At 44.9% G+C, this 9,072-nt stretch overlaps 1 long non-coding RNA gene across 2 annotated transcripts; it reads right to left on the bottom strand.

Moving 5' to 3' along the window:
- Positions 1 to 1,195: 1,195 nt before the first annotated feature.
- LOC146209349 (uncharacterized) lies at positions 1,196 to 8,470 on the bottom strand. 2 transcript variants are annotated; one of them, XR_014706303.1, is made up of 3 exons: positions 8,325 to 8,470; positions 6,125 to 6,250; positions 1,196 to 1,566 (listed from the first exon to the last, which is right to left on the bottom strand). It is a non-coding gene; the product is annotated as an uncharacterized LOC146209349 (long non-coding RNA). The 2 variants fall into 2 exon arrangements; XR_014706304.1 differs by lacking the exon at positions 1,196 to 1,566 and adding an exon at positions 3,708 to 5,641.
- Between the last annotated feature and the right edge of the window lie 602 nt (positions 8,471 to 9,072).

Below are 9,072 nucleotides of genomic sequence, written 5' to 3' on the forward strand. Positions count from 1 at the left end.
GATGGGCTTTGTGTTGGTCAAACTTTCGAGCACGAACTCCTCACTGGCCGATGAATCAGCGTCTGATTCTCTACTCACCGCCACTTCCAAAATGGCCTCTTCACTGAGCAAAGTAGCCGCTAAGTAGCTGCTTGAGACTCTCCTGAGGCGAGGAAATAGCTGAGCTGTCGATACTAGTCCCTCGCGGCTTGAATTGACTGAGATGGCTTTTGCCGCTTATATTCACAGATTTCTTCGATCGCGCCTACGTTCAGCTCTATTCTTTTGCGTTTAACTCCCGCCATGCCAAAAGCCAGACTCAGCATTGGAATTAAAAAACACGAATTTATTTACGAGCCGGCAAGGTTCACTCCACAGTTACACATCCGTAATTTAAGTTGAGGGTTACAGGCTCCTAATGCAGTGCACTTTTTTGCCTAGTTGACCTTTCTGCCTTTTCGTTCTCCTGATTCTTTTTTTGCCTTGTATTGTTTCTGTAAGGAAGCAAGGGAGAAGTTGGCAAGCTGGTATGCAGAGGGTTATCGAACATCCCATTTCTTGGCGCGTCCGTTTTTATGTGTTCCCATAAAACAAACACTGCAAGCTGAAGTATAGTTCGACAGAACGACGGCTAGCCGAAGAGCTCAGACCTTGTCAATTAAGGTCGCATCGTTGACTCAAAGCGAAGCCGACATACGGACCGCCTAGTGTGCATCTGTAGCAGTACACTGGACACACAACCCCCCAGACGGCCATAGACGTCCGACGGTCGACCGACGGACGTCCTTTTTCGGACATCCGACGGAAGTCCGGTTATGTTCGATATACGTACAGCGGACGTCCGTCGGACTATCGTTCGTGGATCCGGATCGCGTCCCACGGACGTCCGACGGGCAGCCGGAGGCGGACATTCGGACTTTTCCCGGAACATGCTTGCAGGGCCCGCTATTGGTGTAAAAACTTGCCAATAACATTCGTGTAAAGCTCAGCAAGCATGTGCCATGGAAATTTCAGTCACATACTAGTGCTCAATGCCTTTGTCGTGAGAGTAAAGCAGACAATAGAATATGCAACAGGTTCAAGTTTCCTGTTGTCTGCTTTACTTTCACGCACAAAGCACTGAACAGTAGTGTGCAATTAAAACTTCCATCAAAGAGGCACATATGCTAGCTGAGCTTTACACAAATGCACCATTCCTGAAAACATGCTAACCAGCATGCGAGGTTATAAAAAAAGCATTTTTTTGGCTTTATTGCAAAAACTGCATGCATAAATAGTCTACACTAAACAAATATCGATGTTAAGGAATGGCATGGTAAAATGCAGGCCAACTGGAGTATTAAGAATCTGCTTGAATAATTTTTTTTTAATTATCCTTGGCCGTGACAGCTCTTCCCTTGGGGAGGTGGTGGAGGAAAAGGTATTTATTGAACCTAATATTTCGGAATTAGCGAGGAGATGATCGAGTTCTCTGTGGGCGGCCTCCGCAGGCCGGGATTCCAGGAGCAGTTACTATCCTGTGCATTTGCTCGATCAGCTGTTGCTGCTCTTTCAGGCCTAAGATGGAAAGAGCAGGCTGGGCTCCTCCTGCAATAGAAGGGGAAATGAAATTCAAGTTATTTGTGCTGAACTTTGATTACACATCTCCAAGGGCAACTGCCAGTTTCTCTCAATTGCTTTTTCCAGGTGGCACTGTACGCATGCATCTCCATTCAGAACTGTCACATACTATATAGAAAGGTCATATAACTGCAGCAAAACCCATGCAGAATAACAAAAGATACAAACGTAGTTTGACCAGAACCTGGCATTCAGTATTTTAATGTTTTTATGTCGTCTTTTTGAACATGCCACTCTGACCAAACATGGCATGTTATGCTTGCTGCTATGCGCCCTCAGCAATGCCCAAGACATGGAGTGCACATGCAGAGAAACTAAGCATAAAGGATGCTGTATATGAACATAAAGCACAGCCAGAGCATTGCAGTATTACACAGGTACGCATTGGCGGCAGAAACCTGCATTTTGAGCGGTTTAACAGGCAGACTTCTAAAGTCATTGTTCCTGCTCTGAAAAGAAGTGATCAATAATAACATCATTTAAAATTGTTACCTTTTTGTTCTATAAACTGCACATTTCGCTGGTTTCCATGTGCCCTCTACCGAAGACATTCCCTGGGCGTGTCGGGGGTATATCGACATCAAAATCTAGGCTACAAGCGTCTAGAAAGCGTCTCCTTAGAGCAGCTGCGACGAAGTAACTTATCTGATAACATGCAAGCTGCTGCAGCAGAATAAAGATAGACATTTGACATGTGGCTAAAGCCCAATGTGGAAGCATAGCCCGCCGCAGTGATTGCGCAGTGTTCATGCTTCTACAAGAGTTAAAAGTAAAGTTAAAAGTAAAGTTATTTGTTTACCCACAGCGCTATATGTGACATTACAATAGCAAGGCTTATAGTCACACAAAAAGCTGACAACCACAAGCTCCTGATGTATTACCGGCAGCATGCAGCATGGATGTTAGTTACTGAAATATGGCTGCACAATTCTGGCAACCAGCTGTGCATGTATGTCATGGATTTCTCAACTACGCACAACAAATTACAAAAAAAATAATGGTATTTATAAATGCAGCCAGCTGTTCACAAGAAACACTGTAGCTTATTTATGGGGAAGGTAGTGGGCGCCAAAGAAACTGCCCCTGTAAAGGCGCCTAATTTGCCCCTATGTAATATCGGGGACAAGTGTGTGGACTACACAAACTGCAATCAAAGCACATAACTTTCACATCGACCAGGAAACTCGGACCATACTTGTCGATGTGAAAGTTGAACATTAGTTCTTTCATGTGTGCAAGAGAAATAAGGTCACAATTCGTTTACATCGCGATTCTAGTCCAAAATCTACACATACTGTCCAGAGACTTTCACCCTTCAGTATAAGCCACCACTTGGGTAAGAGATTAGTAAAAGAAGTGTATAAAAGACATTAGTGCTGTTGGACAGCCATAGCTATAAAAATGGTATTGACATTGGAGTACTGCCTTAAGGCGGGGCCTAGGGCATTACAAAAGCAAGAGTTAGTGTCCGCTGGTCCTTATTTGAACGAACAAAAAGAGGGGGGGGGGGGGGAAGAAATCTACCTCAACTACATGTTTTGAGTGCCACCAAGCCGCAGTTAGTATTAAAGATATCACACAGTTTTGTGGAAGATTTGGGAGCGCTTTGCTGCTTTCTTACAGGATTGGACAAAAGAGCTCACCATCTTCAGAAAGGCACGTTATATAGAAATGAAAATAGTGAATTTACTGCATCTGGCCACAACAACTTGCACACGGAGAGGAAGATGAACTGAAAATTTTATACATGAATGTAGGTATACAACAGGTGAAACAATGACCATGATCTATGCCGAAGAGGAAAGAGATCAAAATTTAGCTCAGAACGAGTTCTCCAGGCTGCGGGGCCGTTTCATTAACTTCGGGACTCCGCCCACATTTCTCATCCCCAATGACAACGAACTCACACATGACTGGCTAACAAACATTTTGGCATGTCTTTCCACTTTCATAAGTTCTTCACCCTCTCCCTAATACAAGCAATGCAAAAGGGACAACAAATTCGTTTCACAACAAACAGAATTTAGAGAATGGACCTCGAAATGATTAGCTCACTAGGTCACATGCCAAACTCTCTCCCCTAGGAAAAAAAAAAATTAGAACCCATCAAAACGGTGTCCCACATGCGCAACCATTGCCCAAAGCTTGCATCCTTGGCGGCTCCTTTTACAGGGCAATTATTGCAATTATTGGCGTCCGAGTCAGCACCATTGCGGACCACATCAGAAGAGCCAACCCACATCCTCCCGCTCCGCATCATACCGTCACTGTTACACACTTGCCCTTTTTCAACGCCGCCATCTCCCACCATTGTTGACATCCAGGGTTGGAATCCTCAACGAGACCCCACTCAGCGCGCCTGCACTGAATAATTGTCACTTTTATGGGCTCCCCAACAAAGAAGCGGGCCTTACACCCTTCAACCTGACAGTGTTTTTTCTTCGAACGATAAGCAGTTCTTCAAAAAGAGGTGCTCGTTTCAAAGCTGTGCTGCCTCCGGGTGATGGGTCCAGTCAGCGTACTAAGGACCCCTTAGTTATATACTGTTCGTAAAGCTCCTTAAATAAAAATGAGCCCCCTACATGACACAGCAACGAGAACAAACTGCCTGTACCCGCGTCTTCGAGTGCGACAGCAAAGTCCTCGGAAGAGGGGACTTCTTTCCCTCTCTGCCTACGTTTCCGTTATGCACTGTAGCAGCTGTAGCTGCCTCTCTGTGCGCGTCTCTCCGCCTCCTGTCCGAGGGCAAGTGGGAGACGCAGCTAGGCATTGAACAGGTGACCCAAAAAGAGCAGACTAATAATGGTGCCTAGCATACCCACCGATCCCTTACAGAAATCATTAAAGAAATGAAAGTAACACATCAGATAACGCTACAATGTTTCTAAGTGCAAAGTCGACAACTCCAAGTCATATAAATATATGTACATCTCCGCACATTAGCTAGACAGAAACAGTGCAGAGTAAACTAATAATTCAGTGTCTAGCAACACTATTAAAAGGGGATAAAGGCCATGGGGGGCTGCGATGATTGATACCGTTTTGCCTTTAAACTACAATAACATACTTGTTGCAAGCTTAAAATCGAAGATTCACACCTGTCCCACCCACAGCAATGGAACACACATCTGACTCAAGTCTGCAGAGAAAGAGCAAGCTAGACTATTGCAGATGCACCCTTGGTTATTTTTCTGGCATTTCTGAGGGTGAAGAATCTGACTTGTCAGTAGCATGTATATGAATAAGAATCCTATGACAGTAAATGCATCAGATTTTCTAGAGTGGCTTTTCTTTGCTGACCACATATGAGGTGAGCTATAATTTATCCAACTTGGCCTAGGTTTATTCTATGAATAACAAAGCTATAGCAGGTACACAGTCGTCCACTCAGGCTGAACATGCAAGTGCGTGGCATGCACTTTTTGAGATGCCACTGCATCCATCGCAGCTGCACACCGTAGCGAAGAGGCAGACAGCGTGAAGTACCAGCCTCTAGTCCCTCTACCACCACTGGGGTCCCAAACTAGGGACCCCTTGTTTTTGTCAGGACAGGCCCCCTCAGTGTCAGCTAGTGAGTAACCTCCTGTATTTGTATCTGATGGCAATGTTTTTCACCACCACCCACAATACGCAGCTGCGCATCATAGCAGATGTGAAGCAACAGTTCCTGGTCCTTCTATGCATAAGCCACTTAGCCTTGATGCATGCCTGCGCACCATAGTAAAGAGGCAGACGACATGACGCAGCAGCTCATGGTACCTTTACACATGAGCCCCCCCACTGTACTTCAATACGCACCATAGCAAATATACAGACTACGCCACACAGCAGCTCCTGGTCCCTCTATGCATAAGCCATTTTGCCTCAATACGCACCTGCGTACCTGAGCGAAGAGGCAGACGTGAAGCTGCAGCTCCTGGGCCCTCCATGCACAAGCCACTTAGCATCAATGCACGGCTGTGCACTGTAGTAAAGAGGCGAAGAACGTTAAGCAGCAGCTCCTGGTCCCTCTACACATCAGCCATTTTGCCTCGATGTGCATCTGCACACCGTAACAAACAGCCAGATGTGACAAAGAAGCTCCTGGTTTCTCTACACATAAACCACCTTGCCTCAATGCACATCTGCACACCGGAGCAAAGAGGCAGATGACGTGAAGCTGGAGCAGCTAGTCCCTCTACGCACAAGCCACTTAGCCTTGATGCATGGCTGTGACGGATGCATTGCTATTTTGCAAACTGCATGCCACACATTCCCATTCAAGCTAAGAGTGGACGACTGTGTAAACGTAAAATACTGGTTATTTACTTCAACGGACAATGACAAAAAGTAACATGGTGGACAATGTAAAAAGAATTTGCTGCATGAAGTTTGTTGAAACCAGTTCTACATCCTACATGTAAACAAGCTAAAACCTTAATGTCGAAGGGATGTCCTGTGTGCTTAAAATCATCACGCTCAAACAACTTCAACACTGACAATCATGATTCAATATTAATAATATAGATAATGATACAATACTCACTTTTAGCCATACCAAAGAAATGAGAATGCAAAGGGATGTTGCTGTTTTTCCCCCGTGGATGACAGTTTTCCATGTTCAAAGTGCTGCTTCCTGTTGGCTTACGAAATCGGCTACAGCAAATGGCATCTGAAAAATTTTTGGAAGCCTCATGCTAGTCTTTAACGAGAAAAGCATTGCCATACAGAAGCAGAACACAAATACTTTTACAACACACTAAAAGCACCAACTGCGGTGCTGTTTTTAGGATGACTAGGTAGAGGTTTTGCTGTAGCAAGCCAAATGTTAGCCTTCAATAAGGAAAGCATTCCCATACAGAAACAGAACACAAAAACTTTTACAACACATTAAAAGCATCAATTGCACAAATGCTTGTAAGATGACCAGGTACAGGTTTCTGCTATAGCCCACATCATGTGACCAGCGGTTATCAGAAGCCTTGTATGTGAGCATGATGCCCTAGATTCAATTTATGGCTATCACTGTATTAACAAGCATGGGTTTAAAGCTACTTTAATATGATAATCTAAAAACATGGTAAGAGTTTTCAGTGCGAGACATATGCTCAGTATCATGCACTATAAGGTGCTGCATGGCTCTAGTGTAGCTTTGGCATTATCTCGCTGTCAATAATGCAATGAAGTTCTGAGGAGCCTTTGAATATCTGTAAGGACAAAGCAACAACAATTTTGTTTTCATCTCACTTTTGCTCAACTCGTTTTTTTTTTTTTTTTTTTTTTTTTTTTTTTTGAGCCCGCGGCTTGCATGGCCCCCAGTATGCCTGTTTTGCATAAAAGAAGGCGTTGCAGGCACCAGAGCTCACAACCCTAATGTATGGCGGCGGCGGTATGTCAAATTCCTGCCAGAACCGCGCAGAACAACACAGGTCAAGAAAAAGACAAGTGCTGACTTTTTTTTTCTCTCATCTCCGTGTCCGGTTCTGCGCGGTTCGGTCCCACATGCATAACCAACATGCGCAAGGTGCTGTCCTGGTTTGTCAAAGCTGAAGGAGAGTACTAAACCTTTAGTTATTTAGTAGCTACAGCTGTTCCTTCTAGAAACTGTAGTTGCCGTAAAGCTCGAGAGAGAAAGATCAGCGGCTGTCCATTAAAAAAAAAACAAAAAAAAAAAAAAAAAAAAAAAAGAAAGAAAGAGAAAGAGAAAAAAAAAAAAAATCTCGCGACGTTTTCACAAGTGTAGACATGTCGCACGATAGGCTCGAGGAGTGAAAAAGTTTTCTCGTATAGTTTTTACAACTCAGCACGTTGCGCATGGTTAACAAATTAACTCCTTTAAAGCTCGGGCAGGCACTCCTTTATCAGAGACAGAGAAGTTGCGCGGCTTACTGGCGCAGCGTCCAGTAATGCCGAGAAAGATGGCCCTCAGACTTGAGGCTGCACTTTAGTTAGTCGGCGCGGAGCCATCCTGTCAGTATCGCCTAATACCCGTGTTACACGGGCAATTTCAACTGCCGTTCAGTTATATCACAGTTCAGCGTTCCAACTGACGTTGTACTGAACGGCAGTCGACTGTAGTTACACGGAACATATCGCGAACCTCAGTTGAATCACGTGATCCTCCACATGCAAGCAATTCTTACTAAAAAAAGCGCTTGATTTTTCATATATAAATTACTTTGTACAACATTTGCACACTTTATATTATTAAATTGCACATTTTGCACGCGTTTTCTTTTTCGGGTATGGAACAAATGAACTCGACACAAAGCCAAATCAATCCATTTAAGGTGCGTCTGGCTTCGCTGCTTAATCGTCGTCTTTTGGTGCCGCTTCGCGCACTTGTGTTTTGACACTCGTTTGAGTATTTAAAGTTGCAGGCTGGGACTTGCGTTAGCTAAGGCAGCAACCTTTCATCTGATTTTAGAACGCACAGCGGTTGGAAATGCCGCCGACTCGGTCGATGCGGCGCGTCCGCTGACAGCCACCTTGTCAGTTGACTGGTTCAACTGGGACTGCCGACCTCAGTTGAACTGAACCGCAGTTGAGATTTCAACTGCAGTTGGCGCTGCCGTGTAACATCGCTAACTGCCGTTCAGTTCAACTGACCGCCAACTGAACTGCCGTTGAAAACGCCCGTGTAACAGGGGTATAAAACACTCGACCGTTCGGCTGCCCAAAAGCTCACCACTATCGGTGCATCGAAAAGTTCCACTAAAGAAACAAAAGTTCGGTGAAATACTTACTTTGGAATCGGCGGGTGAACAAAGTGTGCCAGCCGCACCAAGCCACAGCAAAAAACAATGCTAGCAGTGCATTACAGCCGTAGGTATTTGTAACTGCGCAGAAAATGCAGAACACGGAAACGTGAAGCCATCTTCCATGACTAAACTTCAACTTATCAGGTGGATTGGATTGGCTCATTTCAGATTTTTTTGAGGATAGGTTCGGTTTCGTTCTTTTTGAGCTTGCTGCTTGCTGCGTCTGTTCAGCCACTGATTAAAATTTCACCGAAGCATCATGATAGAAAAATGTTTAATGGTCATTTAAATTTTAATCAAAAATTTTTGATAGAAGAATTCAACGACGAAACACGCGGAAAATAAAAAAAAAAACTGTTTAATGGAAACGCTTTCTATCGCATCGATTCGCTCTGGCATCATATAATGCAGACTTGACGACGTGCTCGCAGTTCAGACGAGCACGACGACTACAAACTATATCATAGCTGTGTAAAAGCAAATCCAGTGGCGGACGTACGGCGGCTGTCCGCTGGGCGAACGGATTCGACCATCCGCTTTCGTACGTACGCCGGATTTCCGGCGGACGTCCGAAATCGGCCGCCGAGTTGCGGCCGAGTTCGGCTGTCCGTCGGACGTCAGTGGCCGTCTGGGCCCCGACCTTCAGACTGCGAGGGTGTGCTCTAACCACGACCGGCTTTATTACCAAGTAATAAAGCCGGTCGTGGCTCTAACTATAGTGCCTAGAATATTC

The sequence above is a fragment of the Amblyomma maculatum genome, chromosome 1 (assembly GCF_055883805.1).
Source record: "Amblyomma maculatum isolate TAMU_Amacu chromosome 1, ASM5588380v1, whole genome shotgun sequence".
In the NCBI taxonomy this organism is placed as follows: domain Eukaryota; kingdom Metazoa; phylum Arthropoda; class Arachnida; order Ixodida; family Ixodidae; genus Amblyomma; species Amblyomma maculatum.